We start from the raw sequence: 10,857 nt of genomic DNA, 5'->3' as shown, positions 1-10,857 counted from the left end.
TCTCTATCTAAAGCTCCTAAAACCCTTATTCTGGAGTTTGCAAATACTGTAAATGGGAGTCCCTCTTTTTGTATATCCCCAGCTCTTATATGGTGTGCTGTTAAACTCCTCATTGGTCATTCCAGAAGCTCAAATGTACAATATTATGTTCAAACAAAGGATATGAGAAAATAGAGTTTTGTAAAAATACAAGTTATACATTTGTCCAGCATAATAATTAATGAATACAAAATCACTTTTTCAAGACATTACTTTTTCAAATACTTTATATTTTCTTTGCAAATGATCAAATGACAACAAAACATTAACAGGGCTTTCAGATTTTTATATTGATAAAGTAAGACAGTTCAAAAATCTGTAAGGCATTTATCATATTCATATTATTCAAAATCAAGGGACATATAATAATTAGGTGGGTGCTTACATTTGTCCTATTTCACACATGTACAAGCGTGAATTTGACTTTTTGTTGTTGCATATCTCACTTCACCCTGAGACACCCTCGGAGAGTGGGGTCAAAGCCAGGGATCAACCATTATTGACAGCGAACCTGGAGAAATTAGGGTTATGTGCCTTGCTCAAGGCCACATACACAGATGTTTCACCTAGCCAGCTCCTAAGCGCTAGGCTACCTGCCACCCTTAATATGGCATTACATTTAACATTCATTGGGAATGTTAGCAGTAGCACTCTTAAAAAAAGGTGTACAAAAATTCAGCCGGAGATCAATGCGATGCGATGGTACATGGAAGGTTGTTCAGATGTTGAGCTATACAGCAGTCGCACAACTCAATCGCTGGTTGAAAACTGTTTTCTGCCCATCCCAAAAGATAGAATTTGTAGATAATTGGCCCGCTTTCTGAGACTCGCCCACAAACAGGACCCAGCCTGGCCTGCTGATGAGTGACGGACTACATCCTAGCTGGAGGGGTGCTCTCATCTTATCTATGAACATAGACAGGGCTCTAACTCCTCTAGCTCCACAATGAGATAGGGTGCAGGCCAGGCAGCAGGCTGTTCTGCCAGTTTAGTGGTCAGCTCAGCTATTCCCCCATTGAGACCGTGTCTGTGCCTCGATCTAGGTTGGACAAAACTAAACATGGTGGTGTTCGCTTTAGCAATCTCACTGGAATAAAGACCTCCTCCATTCCTGTCATTATTGAAAGAGATTGTGATATCTCACATCTCAAAATAGGGCTACTTAATGTTAGTTCCCTCAATTCCAAGGCAGGAACTAATCACTGATCATAATCTTGATGTGATTGGCCTGACTGAAACATGGTTTAAGCCTCGTGAATTTTATTTAATCTTTTTTTTAACTAGGCAAGTCAGTTAAGAACAAATTATTATTTACAATGACGGCCTACACCGGCCAAACCCTAACCCAGACGACACTGGGCCAATTGTGCGACGCCCTATGGGACTCCCAATCACAGCCGATTGTGATACAGCCTGGAATCGAACCACGGTATGTAGTGACGCCTCTAGCACTGAGATGCAGTGCCTTAGACCGCTGCGCCACTCAGGAGCCCAAATGAGGCCTTTCCTCCTGGTTACACTGGCCACCCCTCAGAGCCTGGTTCCTCTCTAGGTTTCTTCCTAAGTTCCTGCCTTTCTAGGGAGTTTTTCCTAGCCATCATGCTTCTACATCCGCATTGCTTGTTGTTTCGTTTTTTTAGGCTGGGTTTCTGTATAGCACTTCGTGACATCGGCTGGTGTAAAAAGGGCTTTATAAATAAATACATTTGATTGACTGATGATTGATTGAATCACAGTACAGTTAGATGATATGATTGACAGTTGACAGTTCAGTTGGCATTAGTCTGTCATCCTTGTCTTGATTAGCTTTCATTAGGATTGGCCAGCACATGGGTAAATTAGTATCTATGTTTTTCTGAAGAGAGACAGAAATTACTATTATTATTATATCATTAAGTTATGAACTGCTTTAATATTAATACATTGCAATATGAATATATGTACAATGATTAAATATATCAATAGCAGTATGACAAATGCATACACATGAATGTCAAAAGTGGGATTCAATAACATGTGGTGTGGTAGGGTAGAGCAGACTAAACATATACTGTTACATAAACACTATACAGTGCATTCAGAAACTATTCAGACCCCTTGACTTTTTCCACATTTTGTTACGTTACAGCCTTATTCTAAAACAGATTAAATAGTTTTTTCCCCTCATCAATCTACACACCATACCCCATAATGACAACGCAAAAAAAAAAAGTTTTTAGATGTACAATTTTTTAAAGAAAACAGAAATATCACATTTACATACGTGTAAGTATTCAGACTCTTTACTCAGTACTTTGTTGACGCACCTTTGGCAGCGATTACAGCCTAGAGTCTTCTTGGGTTTGACGCTACAAGCTTGACACACCTGTATTTGTGGAGTTTCTCCCATTCTTCTCTGCAGATCCTCTCAAGCTCTGTCAGCTATTTTAAGGTCTCTCCAGAGATGTTCGATCGGGTTAAAGTTCGGGCTCTGACTGGGCCACTCAACAACATTCAGAGACTTGTCCCGAAGCCACTCCTGCGTTGTGTTGGATGTGTGCTTAGGGTCGTTGTCCCGTTGGAAGGTGAACCTTCTCCCCTTTCTGAGGTCCTGAGCGCTCTGGAGCAGGTTTTCATCAAGGATCTCTCTGTACTTTGCTCCGTACATCTTTCCCTCGATCCTGACTAGTGTCGCAGTCCCTGCCACTGAAAAACATCCCCACAGCATGATGCTGCCACCACAATGCTTCACCGTAGGGCTGGTGCCAGGTTTCCTCCAGACGTGACGATTGGCATTCAGGCGAAAGAGTTCAATCTTGGTTTCATTAGACCACTCCAAGTGGGCTATCATGTGCCTTTTACTGAGGATTGGCTTCCGTCTGGCCACTCTACCATAAAGGCCTGATTGGTGGAGCGCTACAGAGATGGTTGACCTTCTGGAAGTTTCTCCCATCTCCACAGAAGAACTCTGGAGCTCTGTCAGAGTGATCATCAGGTTCTTGGTCACCTCCCTGACCAAGGCCCTTCTCCCCCGATTGCTCAGTTTGGCCGGGTGGCCAGCTCTAGCCTTTTCACGTGCGAGTTCCAAATATCTCTAACCGTCGCACCTGCGTGAGTTTTTTAATGCGCGTGATGTCAGAATGCTCTCACTGTTCCAAAATGTGATTGTTACTTAACACGACAGTTACCCACACTGCCCTCAAACCAAGGCGCGCTGCCTGCAAATTATCTATAGGCTGTGTTTGAACTTGTCAATTTCTAATTATTTTCTAACAAGTTTTATTTTCCCACAACAGTTTGAATTGAGGTGTGTTCCACCTCCTCATTAATTCGCATAAGACGTAGCCCATTTCACTCTTGTGGACAATTTATGTTTGAGGCTTTACTGAGCGGACAAACTTCTCTCTTCAATGTGAGCCCAAGCACTTCCCAAATGTTTCCCCAGATCAAGGATGAAGACATTGCGAATTACTAGTCAAAACAGGCTTTGCACAAACATTTTCCCCAGCACATTTTCTGTCTGGCGCCCGCATTGCCTTCGTGGTTATTTGTCTTACAAATTGGACTTTGGACATGTGTGCGTTCCTATCAAAGTAATTGGCATATTTTCTATATATCATGATGTCGTTTCTGCTGTAGCACATCATATGTATGTATGGATCGTAATGTATTTACTGTTTTATTAACATCTTTTCAAGTACTGGTAACAAATCATGCATTCCGGTTCTTGCATAGATTGTAATGAACACACAATTTGTGTAAAATACTTAAATGTTGTACTGATTATGATGAGTTAATGCTAAGCTATTTGCCGGCTATGTGTGGCGCCATGTTTGTTGACATCATACAATGCATTCTGTTTGTCACGTTAGTGTCTGTCAGACCAAAGATGTTATAACGCTCGACTGACATATGATACTTTCAAGACAACTATGAACTCGGAAAAATACTAGGTAAAATCATGACTTCAATGATCTTCAGGTCGGAAAGTCGGAGCTCTAGAAAAAGGCCTGATTTCCCGAGTTGGAATTCCGAATTGAATGACCGTCTAATTTTTTTCCCCCGAGTTCCCAGTTGTCTTGAAAACGGCATTAGATTGTAACTTTGGTACCTCAGGGTTGCCAGCTCAGACCCCCCTTTCCAGGGGGTTTATTTTTATTTAGCGTATAACCTTCTCTTGCGTTTGCCCCCCATTTATTGATAAATCCACCATCATAGTAGTATTTCCTGCATCATATCCCCCCACAATACCTTCCCCCATTTCTACCCACGGACTTGAAAACCCCCCACAAATGAAATGAACCCCCCCACAAACCCTCCCTAAAATGGTTTCATCCCTGTTTAGCTTTTTTGCTACGGTAAGGCTAGGCAGTAGGCTTGTATTTGATGTGATGATCTGTGAGGTGAAAACATTTTATTTGCTTTGTGACTGTCAAAAACGGTAAACGACTTGTCAAGTCATGTGCTCCGGTTTTTGTATACACTGCAACAAGTACATCAACGATTTGTAATATGCTGAAAAGTGGCTAAACTATGAGCGCAGTCATCTTTGACTGTTTATTTGTGTTTTTATTGTGAATTGCATTCTGGGATTAGGGAGTTTTTGCTTGTCAAACGTAAACAAACATGGCTGCTGTCATAAAGAACTTTAGCTGCTGTTAGCTTAGCTGACACTCATTTATTTTCTAAACAGCATTACATTAATCTCTTGTGCTCACCAGATGTGGTACATTGTAAACTAGTCTAGCTGTTACGTTGCTAACTTATGTTTTGTTTTCTTGTCAGCGCAACCTATTATTTAGACTGGTTTATGGAATGAGTTTCGCTGTGGATGTGTTCCGTGTGATGCTTGGATGATGAAGTTCGCATTTATCTTTTACAATAAAAGGTAAAATTGAGGAATAAAGTTTAAGACCTTTATTTTCTATCAGTACCAAAAAATATTTAGATGCTGTTCAGAAAACAATGTTGTTTAGACCCGTTTGTTGCGTCATATGTTCTGTTGATACTGTTCCAATCACGTATTTGAGATCATACGCTGCAGGGACCACTCAACAATGATCACAAATAAGTGATACGAGTCAAAGGGCTAGGAAGAGTCTTGGTGGTTCCAAACTTTTTCCATTTAACTATGATGGAGGCCACTGTGTTCTTGGGGACCTTCAATGCTGCAGAAATGTTTTGGTACCCTTCCCCAGATCTGTGCCTCGACACAATTCTGTCTCGGAGGTCTACGGACAATTCCTTCGACCTGATGGCTTGGTTTTTGCTCTGATATGCACTGTCAACTGTGGGACCTTTTATAGACAGGTGTGTGCCTTTCCAAATCATGTCCAATCAATTGAATTTACCACAGGTGGACTCCAGTCAAGTTGTAGAAACATCTCAAGGATGATCAATGGAAACAGGATGCATCTGAGCTCAATTTCAAGTTTCATAGCAAAGGGTCTGAATACTTATGTAAATAAGGTATTTCTAAAAACCTGTTTATGCTTTGTCGTTATGGGGTATTGTGTGTAGATTGATGAGGAAACATTTTTATTGAATCCATTTTAGAATAAGGCTGTAACGTAACAAAATGTGGAAAAAGCCTTTGCTAGAGCTGCCCCGGTCAACTGTAAGTGCTGTTATTGTGAAGTGGAAACGTCTAGGAGCAACAGCGCCTCAAACACGAAGTGGTAGGCCAAACAAGCTCACAGAACGGGACCGTCGAGTGCTGAAGTGCGCGGCACGTAAACATTGTCTGTCCTCAGTTGCAACACTCACTACCGAGTTCGAAACTGCCTCTGGAAGCAACGTCAGGACAAGAACTGTTTGTCGGCAGCTTCATTAAATTAGTTTCCATGACCGAGCAGCTGCACACAAGCCTAATATCACCATGTGTAATGCCAAGCATCAGCTGGAGTGGTGTAAAGCTCACCACCATTGGACTCTGGAGCAGTGGAAACACGTTCTCTGGAGTGATGAATCACGCTTTACCATCTGACAGTCCGACGGACGAATCTGGGTTTGATGCCAGGAGAACGCTACCCAATGCATAGTGCATTGGGGCAGGTAGCATTTCATGGTTCGGGCTAGGCCCCTTAGTTCCAGTGAAGGGAAATCTTAACGGTACAGCATACAATGACATTCTAGACGAGTCTGTGCTTCCAACTTTGTGGCAACAGTTTGGGTAAGGCCCCTTTCCTGTTTCAGCATGATAATGCCTCTGTGCACAAAGCGAGGTCCATACAGATATGGTTTGCCTAGGTCGGTGTGGAAGAACTTGACTGGCCTGCACAGAGCCCTGACCTCAACCCCCTCAAATACCTTTGGGATGAATTGGAATGCCGACTGTGGCTGAATGGAAGCATGTCCCTGCAGCAATGTTCCTACATTCCCAGAAGAGTGGAGGCTGTTATAGCCGCAAAGGGGGGACCAACTCCATATTAATGCCCATGATTTTGGAATGAGATATTCAACAAGCAGGTGTCCACATACTTTTGATCATGCACTGTAGTATGTGGGGCAACCATTGAACACTATATCAAGCTCATAAAACTGGAAGGCAAATAAACCAGCAGTATTAACTAAAAAACAGGCCTTCATTTGTATAAAAAACAAGTGCACGAAAGGTTCAAACAATGACATTGTGTCAATTTACAACTACATGTAACATCAAGAAGACGGATCAATTATTCAAAATGGCTGTTTGATTAGGATTATCATTGACCATTAGCAGCCAAAATGTTACACAAAACAAACGTTCTTGTTGACTGAATTCTTTTCTGTTTCCTTCTTCAATGTAATAGCAATTGGTATTTACATTGTTATTGACACAAACTTTTTGGCTATAGAGTTTCACTTGGGTGTTTGATGTGCTCTTTCCTGTCTTAGTTGGTGAAGGACCTAAATATAGGGGAGGCACCCGCAAACATGCCTGTTTTTATTCTTGACTATAGAGTTTGCTAGAGGGAACACCTGATACCAATGCCCTTGCTTCACCTCCATGTCCAGACTGGGGGAATTCTGAACAGTATGGCAGCAAAATGTTTGAAGTTCACATTTAGCCTTTAATCTCATATTTGTCTTCTGATATGGGGCCCAAGTTCCTCACATGGTACATGGCTGTGTGGTTGAGTGGGTAAATTTCCAAATAAATTTGGCATCCTACTGCCCCAAAAGTTGGGAGTTAAATTAGGGCTGTAGTGGTCATGAAATTTTGTCAGGTGGTGATTGTCAAGCAAATAACTGCCAGTCTCACGGCTGAATTAACAAACACATTTAGCCTCTCCTGTCTTCCACGCATAGCCTACAAGCCACTGATGCAACCTTTGGAACATCATTTTAAGAAGTCTAATAGATCCATGTAAAATTGCCTACACCATCACAATAAATCCATTATTTATTTTAGACAGGTCTAAAGAAACATGACATGAAGAAAATGTACTCTATTTCAGAACAGAATAGCGTACTCTGAGTTATCCTTGTGTTTGGCCCTGATCTGGCTATACAATATGGCTGTGGGCTACACTACTTAATTTAGCAAACAAGATTTGCTTCGAATTCCGTGACATTATTTTATATTATTGACAAGCACTTGAAAATGCCTCGAATTTCCAGGCTGTATCCCCTTTGTGAGGCCAAATAATCCCTCTAAAAAAGTCCATGCCTTTTGCGGCCAGTAGCCGTGATGCCCTTGGGCTGAATTTGATAATTATAATTCCCTTCTCCCCACTCCTTGCCTCTCACTCACATGGCTCTTAGTCACGTGATCGGGTGTTTCTCACAGGCTACAAGTGAAGACAGACACATCGGGGGACTCAACTGCACGTGTCCTTATCTAATTCCGATGCGCATATTGAAGATTTTGGAAGAACTGTCTAGTGGTGGAAAAAGTACCCAGTTGCCATACTTGAGTAAAAGTAAAGATACTGTAACGCTCCTCTTCGTCTGAAGATATAGAGAAATTGCTGTCGGAAAAGGTGGACCAATACGCAGCGGGTTGAGTGCTCATCTTTATATTTATTGTGAACACGAAAAACAAGAAAATCAGAAACACGACAGGAACAGTTTAACAGGCTAACATAAAGCAGCAGTGCTAAAGACAACAATCCACAAACCCCAGGTGAAAAACACTCACCTAATATATGACTCCCAATCAGGAACAACGACATACAGCTGTTCATGATCGGGAGCCACACAGACTAACAAAGAAACAGAACAACTAGATAAACCATAGAAAACTAACACTAGAACAATTATTCAAACCCCAGACTACATAAACCAAACACCCCTTAAATAACACACACAACCCGAACCATATGAAACAAATACCCCTCTGCCACGTCCTGACCAAATATAATACAATTACTCCCTCTGCTGGTCAGGACGTGACAGTACCCCCCCCCCAAAGGTGCAGACCCCGGAATGCACCTCAAAAGAAAACACAAAATAAAAAAACAAACAGCAAAAAAAAAAAGATCCCCCTAAACTAAAGGGAGGGAAGGGAGGGTGGCTGCCGTCAACGACGGCACTTGTGCTACACCCCCCCTCCCCAACCCACCTATACTGGAGGAGGCTCTGGTTCTGGCCTACTGTCCTCCCGACTGAAGACAGAGTCTCTTGGTTCCGGACCGTAGGCAGACTCACTCAGTTCCGGGTCGTAGGCAGACTCATTCGGTTCAAAGCAGTAGGCAGACTCACATAGTTCACAGTTACTTTCAATCTCATTCTGTTCCGGATCACAGGCAGACTCACTCGGTTCTGGGTCGCAGGCAGACTCACTCGGTTCCGGGTCGCAGGCAGACTCACTCGGTTCCGGATCGCAGGCAGACTCACTCGGTTCCGGATCGCAGGCAGACTCACTCGGTTTCGGGCTGCACACTGTTGCCGGATACTCTGGACTGGACACTGTTGCCGGATACTCTGGACTGGACACTGTTGCCGGATACTCTGGACTGGACACTGTTGCCGGATACTCTGGACTGGACACTGTTGCCGGATTCTCTGGACTGGACACTGTTGCCGGATACTCTGGACTGGACACTGTTGCCGGATACTCTGGACTGGACACTGTTGCCGGATACTCTGGACTGGACACTGTTGCCGGATACTCTGGACTGGACACTGTCTCCGGACTCTCGAGGCTGGGCTGACGCACTGGAAGCCTGATGCGTGGGGCTGGTAGAGGAAGTACCAGGCTGGAGACACGCACCCTAGGGCTAGTGCGGGAAGCAGGAACCGGCCGAGAGGAAATACTATTACGCACTAGAAGCCTGATGCGTGGTGCTGGAACTGCCAGTTTGAGAACACGCACCCCATGGCTAGTGCGAGGAGCGGGAACAGGCTGAGTAGGACTAGGCTGACTCACTGGAAGCTTGATGCGTGGTGCTGGTACTGGACGTGCCAGACTGGAGGTTCACACTTCTGGGTCAGCACGAGAGGCGGGAACTGGAAAAACTGGGCCATGGAGGCGCACAGGTGGCCTTGATCGCACCTCCTGCACAACCCGTCCTGGCTGGATGGAACTAGCAGCCCTGTACGAGCGGGGTGCTAGTACAGGGCGAACTGGGCTGTGCAGGGTGATGGTTACCATGCGTAGAGCGGGCGTAGGGTAGCCTGGTCCTAGGAGGCGTACCGGCGACCAGACGCTCTGCGCAGGCATCCTCCTACCAGGCTGGATGCCCACTCTAGCACAGCATCTGCGAGGGGCTGGAATAGCTTGCACCGGACTGTGTGAGCGTATGGGCGAGATCGTGCGCACTTCCTCAAACTTCAGCGCCCTCCACTCCATACGTTTCTCCATGTAAGTACGGATAGCTGGCTTATGGCTCTTCCTTGGCCTAGCCAAACTACCCGTGTACCCCCCCAATTTTTTTTTATTGGGGGTGCCTCTCGTGCTTCTCCATCAGCGTGTTCCTGGCCTCATACCGCCGCCTCTCTGCCTTAGCTTCCTCTATTTCCTCCCGTGGGCGACGGTATTCCCCAGCCCCGTCCAGAATCTCCTCCCAAGTCCATCTCACTCTATAGTCCATGTACTCCACCTGCTGCTCCTTCCTCCGCTGCTTGGTCTTTGTTTGGTGGGTTGTTCTGTAACGCTCCCCTTCGTCTGAAGCTATAGAGAAATCGCTGTCGGAAAAGTGAGTGCTCATCTTTATATTTATTGTGAACACGAAAAACAAGAAAATCAGAAACACGACAGGAACAGTTTAGCAGGCTAACATAAAGCAGCAGTGCTAAAGACAACAACCCACAAACCCCAGGTGAAAAACACTCACCTAATATATGACTCCCAATCAGGAACAACGACATACAGCTGTTCCTAGATAAACTAGATAAACCATAGAAAACCAACACTAGAACAATTACTCAAACCCCAGACTACATAAACCAAACACCCCTTAAATAACACACACAACCCGAACCATATGAAACAAATACCCCTCTGCCACGTCCTGACCAAATATAATACAATTACTCCCTCTGCTGGTCAAGACTTGACAGATACCTTAATAGAAAATGACTCAAGTAAAAGTGAAAGTCACCCAGTAAAATACTGCTTGAGTAAAAGTTTAAAAGTATTTCGTTTTAAATATACTTAAGTATCAAAAGTAAATGTAACTGCAAAAACATACTTAAGTATCAAAAGTAAAAGTATGAATCATTTCAAATAGCTTATATTAAGCAAACCAGATGGCACAATGTTCTTGTTTTTTAAATTATGGATAGCCAGGGGCACAGTACAACATGCAGACATTATTTACAAACAAAGCATTTGTGTTTTTGTGAGTCAGCCAGATCAGAGGTAGTAGGGATGACCAGGGATGTTCTTTTGATAAGTGCATGAATTGGACCATG

The sequence above is a fragment of the Salmo salar genome, chromosome ssa19 (assembly GCF_905237065.1).
Source record: "Salmo salar chromosome ssa19, Ssal_v3.1, whole genome shotgun sequence".
NCBI classification, from domain to species: Eukaryota; Metazoa; Chordata; class Actinopteri; order Salmoniformes; family Salmonidae; genus Salmo; species Salmo salar.
The sequence above is the reverse complement of the archived record's forward strand: the minus strand, read 5'-3'. Positions refer to the sequence as shown.